The sequence below is a fragment of the Watersipora subatra genome, chromosome 4 (genome assembly GCF_963576615.1).
Source record: "Watersipora subatra chromosome 4, tzWatSuba1.1, whole genome shotgun sequence".
Taxonomy (NCBI): Eukaryota; Metazoa; Bryozoa; class Gymnolaemata; order Cheilostomatida; family Watersiporidae; genus Watersipora; species Watersipora subatra.
In genome coordinates, this window is record NC_088711.1 from 27,920,789 (window position 1) to 27,935,642 (window position 14,854).

Sequence of the window (14,854 nt, forward strand, 5' to 3'; positions counted from 1 at the left end):
CACATTTACTTTTAAATACCTTTACAATTTTATTTTTTCTCATGATTCATTTCAACAAAACTCTTCTTTCGAAGGTAGAGGTAACCTACCTTCGAAAAAAGAGTTTACAAGAGTAGGTTACCTTTGCTTTTGACGGGCCATCGCAAAGTGGATGTTTGGTAAAATTTGATTTTTGTAAACCTTTAGAAAAGTCGTAACGAAGATATTTTGCCGATGATGGTAATAACGACGCCTATGAACTACTAAAAGTTGATGTTCATCTCTATGGCTTGGAATAAAGTGATATATTCTAAAGTGATAACAACCGTCTCGGTAGCCGTTGGGCAAAAAATTGTTCGAGTTGATGACGTTAAGTTCGAGTTATCTATAGCAATTTATTATTGCGTTGGAAAGGGCCAAACAAATCCGTTCGAGTTAACCATGTGATCGAGCTATCTGTGGGCGAGTTATCCGAGTTTGACTGTATGTAGCTACAGTATAAATCAATTACCTGGTAGCAATGTTGTCACCTCTAATAATAGCTAAGACTGCCTTTCTTACTATTATTATCACCATAGGCTTGTTTACATATGATTGTTGGTATATGATTTTTAACATATTATTGTTAATATATGATTGTTAATATATGATTATTAACATATGATTGTTAATATATGATTTTTAATATATGATCGAAATTCAATATTAGATGTTATCATTATTACTCAAGTGTGATGCACTGACAGTAAGGTAATAGATTTTAGTGTGTCACCCTATGCACAAATCATTCAAACCATTCCTTTCCAATGCTTGTAAAATAGTCTTACTGTTACAACTTGCTATTGAAAAATTTTTTTAGGATATAGGCCTATTATAGATTTGACCAGTGTCGATCACATCTTTGGGTTTGTAAAATTACTGCGGGCGATAAGCCGACGATTATGCTATTTTTTCATATCCGATAATTGTATTGGGTTATTGTATTGTATTATTAATTATAAATAGCGATAAGAGTGTGTATTAAGCAATAAGAAGACAAAACATTGCACAATGTTTCTGTCATATATCGCTGCCCAGTGGCATCTGCCCGTCTGTCTGCCCAGCTTTCAACAGGGTTGAAACTACTTTGTTGTTCATTCATATAACGGTTATACAAGTCTATAATAATTGTGGTATGCATATTTTAGACCCTGCCTTATATGCGCAAACCACATTAAACACACTACGTCAGTAACTAGGCATGCACCCATACTACCATTACTAAACACACTACGTCATCGGTATGAAGAGTTGAATTGAAAACGGAAACGTTCAAGGAATCAATCACGCCATTAGATATGGGCACGGAACTTACCTTATTTTTCATGGCTGATACTGTAAGACTGACACCTACTTGAAAGCCAGGCTACAGCCGTAATGATGAGTGTCTGAATAAAGTGCTGAGACACTCCGGTAGGAAAGCCAGGCTACAGCCGTAATGACGAGTGCTTGAATAAAGTACTGAGACACTCCGGTAGGAAAGTCTTCTCATAGTTCAGGAACAATAAGAAAATTTATTTGATGATTTCGTTCCTGTTTGTTGCCAGTCCTTTTAAAATAGTCAATTGACAGGCTGTTTAGCTCATAGCAGCTTCAGGCTTTTCCATTTATCCATTTCAGCAGGAGAGACTCGCTTTTGCGAGGATTATACGAATATTATGTGAATATCCAGTTGTTCCAGAAGTTAACATATTGGTAGGAAGCCGACCAGTAGGAAAATTAAGTCATAAAGCCACTGTTCATGGACTCAAATTTAATCAATCCTCTAAACAGGATCGATTTTTACCATTTATCGACTGTTGACTTCTACCACTACTATAAGGCACTGAACTTGGCCATATATGTGTAGTTATAGCTATTAGCAAATGTCTTTCCGCGACCAAAGAGAAGAACTCTTTGAAATTTTTTGTTAATCAATTGAAAGCTTGCCGAAATTGCCACAAATAGATTGACCTTGCGCAAGATGGCCCCCACATAAATTTAACAATAGCAAGAGCTATGCCTTATGTAACAATCACTACCTTTCCATTATGTGCTTGATTCGCAAGTTTACCTCATCCGCAAGTTTACCTCATTCGCAAGTTTACCTCATTCGCAAGTTTACCTCATTCGCAAGTTGGAAATGATAAAAACCCACACGCCAAGCAAGTTTTGTTTCTCAAAAATTTTCATCGAATGTTTCACGCTTGCGTAAGATAGATATGACACATACGAAAGATTCGCAAAATAATTCCCGCGTTAGCTATTCTATTTTAAACATTTTCACTCTTTAGTTGTTCCTGTTTCGAATGTGCACTGCAAAGCGAGATAGGAATGCACTGCTATGACCTCTGGCGTACAAGTCCTTACCTTTTTTAACAAAGCACCCATATTAATCCCCACATGTGATATCCATTGAAATACTATCGCGCAGTAACTCTATGTGCACACAATTCCAAATCAGTATCATCTACAGTCTACACTATGGACACATGGTGTGCGATGTAGAGTTGAGCGAATGCAAATGTACTGTTATTATTTAGATTGGGCTGAATCACTGATCGTATCTTATGAGAAGAAAATATTTATAAAACGCTTCTAGTATAAGCCATCTGGCTGCCACACAGATGGCCTCACCACTAGTGTGCTAATCCATCTAAGAAAAAACATTGTTTTTAATAACATTTTATGACCAATTTTTTGAGTGGACTAAGGAAATAGTAAAAGTAATGATGCTATATAGCTATGAGAGAAAACAAGCTATGACCATCAAGCCACAAAACCTAACATTTGGAATAAGACTAATATTATAGCATGCAAGCTGCTCACTTGAGATATGATATCGGTCTTTGCCATTGAAGATTCTCCTAATTAATAGTTGTGCCAGAGATCTACTTGTTGGTATGGTATCTTGTTTAAATGTTATTGTTTGGCAGCGCCTAGCCAGCAATGCCATATTATTAGCTAGGACCGGATCCGGGCATTCGCTCTAAGAAAAACGCTGTTGAACAGCTGGTTGTCGAATTAGCAAATTATAGCCCTTTCGTGTCCTATTTGTTGATTCTGACATATTCTCTGAGTAATTTCATGTGAACAATTATACATGTAAGTGCTTTCCTATTGCTTCTTGTTTGATGTCGTAATGCTTGTATGGGCTATTTGTAACATACCTAGCCACGGCCTCAAGGGTGGTATGATAAGAGGTTTGAGCAGTTTGTAAGACGCTGCTTTGTCATCTTAAGCCTAATGACCCAAACCATATTTTGGTTTACCCCTTTTGTCCTGACTTCAGGGTAATATGTTCAAGCCAGGCTAACAGCATACTCCGTGTTGCTTGTATTATCACTTTCGTACTCCCATATATAGAACGATTGAAAAATGTGGTTGATAGCCCGCCATCCTTATTTTAGGATGAATGTTAACATTTGTGACATACAGTAACCATAGATTTAACGATTAGTTCTATGAAGATATTGAATGCATAAAATTCCTCTCGACTGCACTGCTTATGCCAGATGATAAGAAGTATATTTCATAAGTACATCACTTAAGATTATCTTGAAGCTTTCTGCTGCATAACTATTTTTATAGCTGTTCACATATGCTGTCCTAACACGTGTAATATTCATGAACCCATAGTTGACATTTTTCACTCTGTTCACTCTTTTGGTGTTACAAGAACTTGAACCTAAAACTAGAATTACTGTGAATGATAAAAAGCAAATGTGTTCGAGGCAATCTCTTTCTTCTCTGTATATTATCTTATAATTTATAACCATAGATTTTCTTTCTTAAAATGAAAAACCTGTTTGCTTGTTACTAGATGGGTTAGTTCTACTCAGTGCATTACTGGACAGCAACCCTCAGTGAGTGAGTTCATGTTCTCAAACAGCAATTGTGTGAAGATGTGAGTCCAGCTGGGCAGGAACTCCAGTTACCCTGCTGTTATATTAACAGGCTGTAGGCACTGCCAACTAATATATTTGTATTACATGATTCACTAGTCAGACTAGTGCAAGCACGTGTTTATGGCGATAGTTTTAGCACCTTTCTACTGTCTGGCCAGGCACCAGCTGATGTGTGTCACAAGGGTTGTTGAACGTTGCCCTATCAACAGCTACTACCGTGTCATTTGTAGGACATTGTTGAGAGCTTGCTTGTTTGGCACCCTCCATCTTCTCACCATCCCAAACATTGTCTTTCTTCTTTTTACATGTGAGGAAAACCTTTTTGTTCTCTTTCAACTACCCATGTCTTTGTTTGGCTGTTATGATAATCAGTTGGATGACAGCTTTGTGTTTCGTATTTAACATTTAAGATACTGACAATGCATTGACATTCTTGAGAAATCAATGATTGCGCCTGCTGGAACACCGCGAAACTCAAAACATTTAACTCAATGTCATACTCAACTTCTCTTTAGAAGGTCTAGTCTATTGAAAACCTTAAAATTTTGGTTAAAACCAGTTGGGCTTTACGGTGGATGGTTCAGGAATCAATAATATAATTAATTATTTAGTACAAATCTACTTCTCAAATCGATCATCAAAATAATTGTATATGCAAAATGTATCGGCAAGGTTAGCCGCCTTCACGAGCCAATTTTATATTAGCTAGCTGTGGCGGAGTTAGAATATGAGCCCTCAAGGCGCATGTAATGAAAAAATTAAGAGAGAGCAGATTCAATGACAACTAAAAACATCTGCCCTTTTCTCTGCGGCCACAGTATTTACTGTTTAGCTAATGATAAGGGAGGGTGGCAGAACAAAGGACAGTGTTATGTTGCAGACGGGTCGTCAGAGAGTCGTCAGTCCATCACACTCACTCGATGACTACTTAATGACACCTTCAAAGCGGCCTATAGAGTAGCTCCGGTTTACGTATCAGCAAATTAAATTCTATGCTCTTTGTAATGACTTGGTCTAATTTAAGTTGAGCCACGAGCAATATCTTACACAGCTTTGTTCTGTCTATTGACTCCATGCGACGCTTTCTGAGTGCGCAAAGTGTGGCAGCTGTTCTCAAACAGGCTGCTCAAACAGTCTTTTTGCTCTCGTCAAATAGACATTATTTGAGAGTATCTTAATTGGAGAGATACTAATTGGCAAATGCTTGATTTGATTATATAGCCTGGAAATAGAACTGCTATGAATTATCAGCCCCATTAATTTCTAGCTGATGAGATGTTAAACTATTTTTGTTGTTCTCTGTTAAAAAGCCATTTGAAAAAGAGAAAGCGATAAAAAAAGATGAATTATGTTACAAATCAAAATTTATAAGCATTTCAAGTGAATAGTTTGTTTTTTTTTGTAAATATTCTCCAGAAGTTTTTTAAACATTAATTTAATGTTTAAAGAAGCCAAGTTTGTTCGTACTGATTTGTGCATCGATTTTGTGATGTTCAGCCTATCTTAGCCCTTACCTATAAGCCAAGTTAAAATTTATGCTATTTATAGCTGGTTTATTTTTACCTAAATTGGTTTGAGTATCCCTTTCTCCATTAACTAAGGTCAGATCTAGCCTTTATCCATAGAGGTAAAGGGGGCTATTATAGTGTTCATTCTACCTAGATCTGTGAACTTTTCATCTCTTTCCTTTTGTTGTTTTGTCTGTCATCGCTTTTATTCACATTCATGCCAGCCAGATGCCTTCACAACGGCTTCCTATTTGGTCGATTGGTCAGTTTATAGCTTATCTACTAGCTGGCTGCCAGTTCCCAGGCGTTAATATAATATAGCTCGAGGATCCAACTATCTCGATCTTTTCGTCCTGATGAATAAGCTTTCAAAAAGCACTGACCCTTTTTATAGTTGAAAACATTTTTTGTGTGAATACACTCATTTTGTCTTTTCTATGCTGTAATAATAATGCTACAGGGTTTCAGTTGTTTGGCTGTATAATATTGATGAAATGTACTAACAATACTGTGGTTAGCTTATATGTCATGGGCCTTTCTTCTGCCTTCCTAAAGGCTATTAAGGCTATTAACTGGCTTTTGATTGGCTGGTATTTATCCCTACTCAGTATCTCTATCACTGTGTTTCCGGCGGCGCGGATGATGCGAATTTGGAGTTGTGCTCACCTTGAGTTACCGTGCGATGTGTTTTAATGAACACTTGCGTGTTGCCGATTAACACGGATACTTTGTTAAAAAAAGGAATTTTATGCCAGAGTTAATAAATGGAATAACTTGTGTAGTATTTTCTTGCCCATTGTTCACAAGTTTCATTTCCATCTTTCGCAAGCTTGAAAATTCAATAAGGATTCGCGAGTTATAAAACTCGTTTGACGCGGTTTTTCGCCGTTTCCATCTTGTGGATTAACCCTGTCATGGAAACAGTGATCAGTAGACTCTCATTCAGTTGTCCATAAGTAGGAGGTCCATAAGTAAGAGGTCTCAGCCCCCTAAAATTACACATTCCCATGTCGTTAAGCCATTCCAACATCGCTAGACATGAACAAGTCGCTATTGAAAGCTTATCATTGACTTTATGAATGAACAGATTTGTCTGGACAGCTTTGGAAAGGCATGAATATCTCACTAAGAATTATAGTTGCAGTAACCTTCCTTTGTTAAATCAAATTTGCTGTTACCAAAGCCTTTCCATCACTCTCTTGGACATGATAGGCTAGTAATTTTCTATTTTAGATTATTTCATGCTCAGTTGAGCGCTATTCTCACTCTCAAACGATTGTGTCGATTGTGCTCTGACAAAGGAATTCTTGATAAGATACTTCACAAAACAGTCATACATACAGCTTTATCCGTTGACCGATCAAAGCATGTTGTTGTTTACCTTTATCTCAGTCTCTCGCTGTATGCTCGAGTTCATGTAACGCTATCACTCACTGGCACAACTGTAGGTTTCTTCTCAAATAAATATAGCATAATACATTGGTATATCATACACACGTATATCATGCTAGTATATTATATATATATATATATCTATGAAAAAAGGTAAAATATTTTCTTAAATTAAGCATATGCAGAATATGAACAAGCAGCCCTCAGTTTTAACTACGCATTCATTGGCTACAATTAAATATATTTTATTCTTTTTATTGATAATAAATAAAACGTTATAAATTAGGAATCGCTCACTCAAACCATAATTGCAAATGTGCATTTGGACTTTGTCGATTTTTCTCAACCTCGGCATAGCAAATGTTTATTTAGTTCTCCGAGCTGTCAGCCCCTTCAGCTATCTGTATCCTGTCCATATCGTACCTTGGCTGTAAGTCATAAAATCGCTCTGTTATTAGGTTATTGAGCTATTCCAGAGTAGCCATAGTTTTATTGGATTATTATCATAGCTACTATAATAATATAATATTTTTATTCATAATATCATATGACGGCAGTCTGGTTAACAACTTTAGTTTGCAATGGAAAGATTTGGTTAGTACCCAAGTATTAGCTCTTTCATTTGTTCCAAATGGAAGAGCTAATACTTGGGTACAAACAATCTAAATATTTGGCAATTTAAAGTGACTCGCAATCATTTGAAGTGGACAGTTTGTAAACAAGGTTAACTAGACAATCAGTATGTACTACACTGAGCTGTTTTCTATTTTCGGCATGCTTCAATCATTCTACATTTGTTTTGATGGGGTACGAAGTTATGTGTAATGTATGACTCTTAGGTGGTTGTAGAGTACATATTCCCACAACATTAAAGCGTTTATTGCTGGTAAGTCATGCTTGAAGCAGACAGTGTAGTCCGCACTTAGACCACTATAGCCTTTCCATAACATTTCTTCAGTAATAGACTCCCCTGTGTCTCATTCTGGTCGTTATTCATTCCTGCGTCATCTTAGCCCGCAGACAGTCATACAATGAAAAGGTCCTTCCGACTCGGAGCTTTGTTCATAAGCCCAGCAACAAAATCTGTTCTGTAGAGAGACGTGATGGAAATTATTTACAAGCTGGCGTGACCTCACCTAGATTCCTGTGTTTTTTTTAGTGTCTTGCTTATGAAACACGCTTACACAACTCACAAAAAATTTTTTTTGTTTGGCAATAAACAACTGGGGGAGTGACTAACTTATGGCTAAATGATAAAATTCTTGCCAGGAGCTCATCCTTAGGGTAACTAAAGAAATTCGTGAAAGAACGGTTTCAACATGAAGAACTGACACCGGTAGTTTTAGACTGTCGTGCTGGTCCTTGTGTGGATTAAGGCGTGCTGAAAATTTCGAAAGTTTTGGCCAAAATCACTAAACACTAAAATATTCAATTTAAACTCATAGAACTGTCAAAGCTGTGTTTGCACACCGAAATCGCCAAAGAAATGCCTTCAATTGGCTGAACAAATTATTAGCGAGCACGATTTTAGGAGCTTTTACAGCAGGCAAAAAGAATACTAACACAATTCAGTAAATACAACGCAACTGATTAAAAAAAGGTGCCATCTCTAGCACGATCTAATCGAATGCATCGTATTTACTATGTTGAATTGCGTTGAAATTTTTCTTGCAGATCGCTATATGTTTTTCAGATTATACCAATAGCGATAGATGCTGAAGTTGTGCTCGCTAATAATTTGTTCAGCCAATTGAAAGCATTTCATCGACCATTTCGGTAGGCATACACAGCTTTGACCAATCTGTGAGTTTCAGCCGAAACTCACAGATATATGAAATATTTTAGTGTGTTTCATATATTGCGTGATTTTGGCCGAAACTTCTGAAAATTTCAGCACTTGTGACTGTACTTTTATGGTCATGACATGACTACATGGTTTGAAGCTGGTATCACCTTATGGTGGCTAGATTATGGCTGTCTACAGTTGTTTTCACATCTAGTAGGCTTATCCATTCTAGTAGGCCCTATCACAAATTCTAACTTATGTATTTTCATTCAGTTATTTTATGCTATTAATGTCTATCTACTATAATGTGTCTGAGCAATGCTTGTTTATTGTTAATATCAGTAAGAAGTATAAAACATCCAAAAAGAACAGTAAATTTAAAAAAAGTAGAAAGCTATTCTTTTTATAAAGGTTATGCATATACCTTTTTATCACAACAACATAGTGTTGTTAATTTTACTATTCCTGTCAGCAGCCATCCGGTCTCTCCATTGCAATTACAAACAAAAATGGTATCCTGGTTGTTCTTTCATCTAAAGATGAAAGCGGTGCCTCGCTTTCATCTTCCTTTCTCTTGAGAGAGCCAAGAGGGATTCAGACAATTTTTCTCTCAGTCGGACACTATCTAGTATTCTATGTAATTATAGTATTTACTTCAATTTGCCACTTCCTATAACCAAACTTACGAAGATCTCTCAAAATATCGGTCTTGGAAAAGTTTAAAGTTTAAGCCTCTAAATTTTACCTGTGATATCTGTCAGGTAGAAAATAACATATGATAGATAGCCTTTTAATCAGCTATATTATTTATTACTCTATGCATTGATAGTTGTTGAAATAGCAACTGCAATAACTGTGTCTATTCAAGCTGTGTCTATTCTGTGACTAGTTCAGTTTAATAGATTGGCAATTTTCAAAATTGTGCATTTTTATCTTTTACATTGTTTTTTTGTAATATATTTTCTAAGAACACCTTGTGATCTTAAATATTTAATTGCCATTTTGACTACTTTATCATGACACGGACTGCGTCTGTCTCGTAACAGATTCTCAGTCTGTATTTCATGACTCTCTTAAAAGCATTGTCTCTTTGACAAAGGCAGCCTTCAATATTGTAACACAGCCATTGTATCAACCTAATTTTCTTTGATTCTTGTTGACATGTCAGTCTATTGCTGTATTTATGCTGATCTTTTGTTGCAACCATTGCTTATCAAATTCGTGTGTCATGCACAGTTAGTGGCTCATCACTGTCACCAGCTTGCAGGGTCACGCTCTTCATGCAAAGTACATGTAGATGTACATGTAGATGTACATGTAGATGTACATGTAGATGCGCCCAACTGAGATAAATGTTCAGTTCAAGTCTTTTCTGAGGACGAGCATTTGCTACCATATGTGCCGCAATCTTGAGGCATTGCTTACCATAGCCACCTTGCATGACATTTCGTATTATGGGATAAGGGGTGTGTATTTACCTGTCAAACTCCCACGCAGTACCGAGTCTACGGACAGACTTCGACTCTATAATCTATATACAGTCAAACATGGATAACTCAAACTTCACGGTACCGAGCAAAAGTGTTCGAGTTATCAGAGCGTTCAAGATATCAGAGCGCTGTCACAAGTCCATATATTTATTTATTTATTAGTAGATACATATACAAACTATAATATAAATCAAAAGCATAGATGGCTTGTTTCAAATTAAATGCTTCTAATGTAAAGTTTAAAAAATATTTATCAAAAAGTATAGAGATTTTTCTATCACTTGAGATTGGTTTGTTGTTTGAGGTGATGTTATTGCCGGGACGTTTTTATATTAAAATCGGCAAAACTTGATCGCTGTTGAAATGACATCATTTTTCTTTGAGCGTTTTAACCCAGATCAATTTTGCCAATTTATCTGGAAGTTTATACGAAGGTTAGGCTACCTCACTTTTTTTTGCTTCCGAAGGGCCATCGCTAAGCGGATGTGTGGTAAAAATCAAATTTCACCAAACCTTTAGAAAAGTCGTTGACAAAAATATTTTGCCAATGATGGTAATAACGAAGCCTATGAACTACGAAAAGTTGAGGTTTACCCCTATGGCTTGGAATAAAGTGATTTTCTAAAGCGATAACAACCGTTTCGGTAGCCATTGGACAAAAAACTGTTTGAGTTAACAGAGTTGAGGTCGAGTTATCTAAAGCAATTTATCATTACGTGGGAGCGGACCAAAAAGACCATTCGAGTTAGCCATGTGTTTGAGCTATCCGAGGGCGAGTTATCCATGTTTGACTGTATATATATTTCTCATTGTCTGTCGTCTATCCGGTTTTGTCGATAAAGTTTTAGCAACGAAAAATCACCTTTGTACTGGAAATGAACTGGCGACATTGAAATTGCAAATCTGTTAACAAGTGCTTGTAACCACAAGGTTAAGCCGTTCTTATCATACCTATCGCTCTTATCGTATACTTTATATTCTTTTCGTGATTGCACATGTTAAATGTGCATTTTTTATTATTAATTAATTAGTACAGTGCGCCCTCGAGTTACGATGGCAGTCGATGTTGACAAGTAGAGATACGATGCCTGCTCTCAATCCTAATTCATCATTAGTCATTATAAATTATAGTGAAAACGATACCGAAAACAGAAAGGTAATAAAATTTTAGCCGATGACAAAGCTGAAGTTCAGTTTAGTAAAATAAAACCTAATCATAGATATAAAATCTTTTATTAAAATTAAACACGATCTATATCTACCCGTTTTTATTTATAGTATGAAGTATACAGTACAGTTTATGGTGTAAAATAGTAAAAAAATACTTTACCGAAGTTGTTTTCTCGACTCGGAACGAATTACAATGTACATACATTAATTCTATTGGGAAACATAGTTTCGGATCTCGTACAACTCGGTTTTCGAACAACCTTTTGGAACAGATTATGTTCGAGAACTGAGGTTCGACTGTATAGATAGAATAGGGATATGGCGTTCTTGATTATTATTATTATTTATTCTTGCTCGCACATTATTAGAATGTGTGACAATAAGTGAACTGGTCTGAAATTTCTTGCTATTTTATAGCTCCATATCAGTCATTCATCAAATCGGCCAGCTTTCGGCCGAATCAGCAAAAATTTGCCTTTGACAAACATGAAGGAATTGTCTGTCTATATTGTTTATATAAAGGAAAACATTTTCAGATAAAAAACTAGGTGGATGATACCATTTTGTTTCGGTATCAGTTGTCAGTTTAGCTGAGTTCACTATGACATCTGCGAAAGAGTGAGAGTCATGCGCTAATAGAGCCATCATGGTTTATTAAGAGAGAAGCCAATGATGGTCAGTCTAGGAAAGTGAAACTGTTGTTAATCAGCTAGATATGGGTCACTAATATGGGAGAGTGGCGATCTGGTGTATGAATTACAACTTCACATGAACCGACCTTCCTCTCTAGTAATGTGTGCATGAATCGGTGTATGCAAAACTGCAGCCCTACAATATACATGTATATTCATTGTCCGCTAGCTGTGTGACAGCCGGTCAGGTAGCCGAGACTAAAAACTTTGTGATCCTATTGCTGACAACTCATAAATATTTTTCTTTTGTACAACTGCAATAGTTTTCACTATGATTGACTCACCTGTTGAGTGAGTCACTCTACAGGTGAGTCAATCATTTTTCTTGTAAAAAATCTGCAAGGATGATGTGGCTAGCTATGATCTGAGCTAAATAGAGAACAAGAGCCTTAGAGCCTATACAGGCTGGAGGGGTGACTATACAGGCTGGAAGGGTGACTACATGCCCTGATGAAATGAGTCGTCTGCATTGTCACGTCTTGATGGTACGTCACGCCGAAACAATAATGCTAGGCCACATTCGTAGAGATGAAACCAATGCATTTTAATGGCTGAAATAGTTAATTCCTTGGTTCCGTTTGATTTATTTCCAGCGCAAGCTAGATTCCTTTGTGATTCAGTTTTGTGTGACGGATATGACTTCACACAAACAGCTACTTGCATGTAGACAAGGATATTCGTACATGTAACAAATATGCGAGGGCTACTGGTATAAACTGGATCTGTCTATGAAACCATTCAAATAAATCTTTGAGGGATTAATTCTATTGAAAATCATTCACATTTATTGTATTCAGTTTATGGAAACAAATTATTTAGTGCTTGGCTGTTTTTCGTCATCTATTTGTAGCGCTTTTTCTCTTTGGTAAACAACGATGTAAGTAACTGTGAAAACGTTATCAATATTCCAAATTGTTGATTATCGACATTAGATAATAAATATGCTGACGGTACTTCAACGACGGGTTTCAAGAAAAATCGAACAATGTTGTCATGGCGTTCACCCGAATAAGGCCATTTCTCATTGGCCAATATGACTGTCAATAGGAACAGCGAATATCTACACTTTGCGTCAGTCATTTCTTTAGTATGTGTGATATAATATAATAAAGTATATAATAAAGGACAGTTCCTAACGCCTACATCCCTAACGCCTACAGCCTTTTCTCTTTATCCTCCCATTTCTTCCTTACGCCTTTCCTTTAATAATAGTACTCTACACTTAACTGTTGTACATATGAAAGCGGAAAGAGTGGGAGAGTGGCATCACCTAGGGTAAAAGCTTATTATGAATGCTATGCGGATTAGCTTCCCTATGAAAGCCAGGTAAAACTTGGCATCATAGCTTATATTGATCGCAGATAAATCAATGAACTGATCACAGTGGAATAAGACAAGCTGTAATGAACTAGCTGACAGCGTCTGATGCTGCCATTGTCAAATTAGTACAATGTGAAGTAGTAAAACTTGCTAAAGCCTATTCTCCCCGAATAGCGAATGTAAGTATAGAATATAGTCAGTACCTTGGCATAAATGAAAAAGGGGTTTTGGCCTTGCATGCAAATATGGCGACTCATTAAATTGTCTCGGCAAGCAGATGTTGAACATTAACCCCATTAATCTCCTATCAGTATGCTAGCAGAGTCTTAGCGATACCTTTAACTCTATATTCTCATTTGTGCTGCTTGTATTTGTTTGTCCTGAATTTTGCCCAGTCAAGTGCTCGTATTCTCGGCAGTACATTCTGGAAGGTTTTTAGATTTTTTGTATAAACAACAAGATCACAGCAAAAGGGTTTTAATTTAAAATACTCACTGATTAAAAAGTTTTGAAATTAGTTTAAGGTAGGACGCCGAGGGAAATCATGCCCACGAGTCGTTACCATCAGGCACTGTATAAGGGACCAAAACTTTATCCATCTACTGAGAAATCAGCCTTGGTGTGATGTATATTTGGAATGCTGCCAGATATTTCACAAGATCAACCTTTTTAAAACAATCCATGTTGTCTCATTCTGTTGATGAATATCAATGTGATCAGATAAGTAGTTATCTCAAAGATGAGATAAGGTTGGTAGCTCTATTATAGAGCTACCAACCTTACCTAAGAATTTGTACCATTTTTTTTATTGTGTTCCTTTATGTTTTTATCAAAGCATTTTATTACTGAATATGTCTTCTCTTACCTCCATCATATTTATTGCCTTGATCTTTCAGAGTCGACTCTCTTCCATGAGCAATGCTTTTTAGGCTATTTGGACATTTCAAATTGTAGGCCTATCATAACAACAACTGTATCGACCAAATTGTATCACAATAACAACTGTATCGACCAAATTGTATCACAATAACAACTGTATCGACCAAATTGTATCACAATAACAACTGTATCGACCAAATTGTATCACAACAACAACTGTATTTACCAAATTTTATCACAATAACAACTGTATTGACCAAATTGTATCACAATAACAACTGTATTGACCAAATTGTATCACAACAACTGTATTGACCAAATTGTATCACAACAACAACTGTATTGACCAAATTGTATCACAATAACAACTGTATCGACCAAATTTTATCACAATAACAACTGTATTTACCAAATTTTATCTCAACAACTGTATTGACCAAATTGTATCACAACAACAACTGTATTGACCAAATTGTATCACAACAATTGTATTGACCAAATTTTTATCGATCTTGGATGGTTTGATAGCAAGTATTGCCTATCTAATATATCAACTTTTTGTCAATAGATATTATGTCGTGGATGATTTGCATATCATTTCCTGCGGGTCTTGATCATTTCATGTGCTCTATGACTAATCGAGATTGTACATGCTCTATAAGTGTCTGGCGGTTTATACCATTTCGTCTGTTAAATCTCTCCGAAATTATCG

The 14,854-nt window shown here is 36.3% G+C and overlaps 1 protein-coding gene across 3 annotated transcripts in view; it reads left to right on the forward strand.

Moving 5' to 3' along the window:
* LOC137393476 (putative ankyrin repeat protein RF_0381) overlaps window positions 1-14,854 on the forward strand; it is a 112,582-nt gene that overhangs the window by 57,416 nt on the left and 40,312 nt on the right. The window lies entirely within an intron of this gene.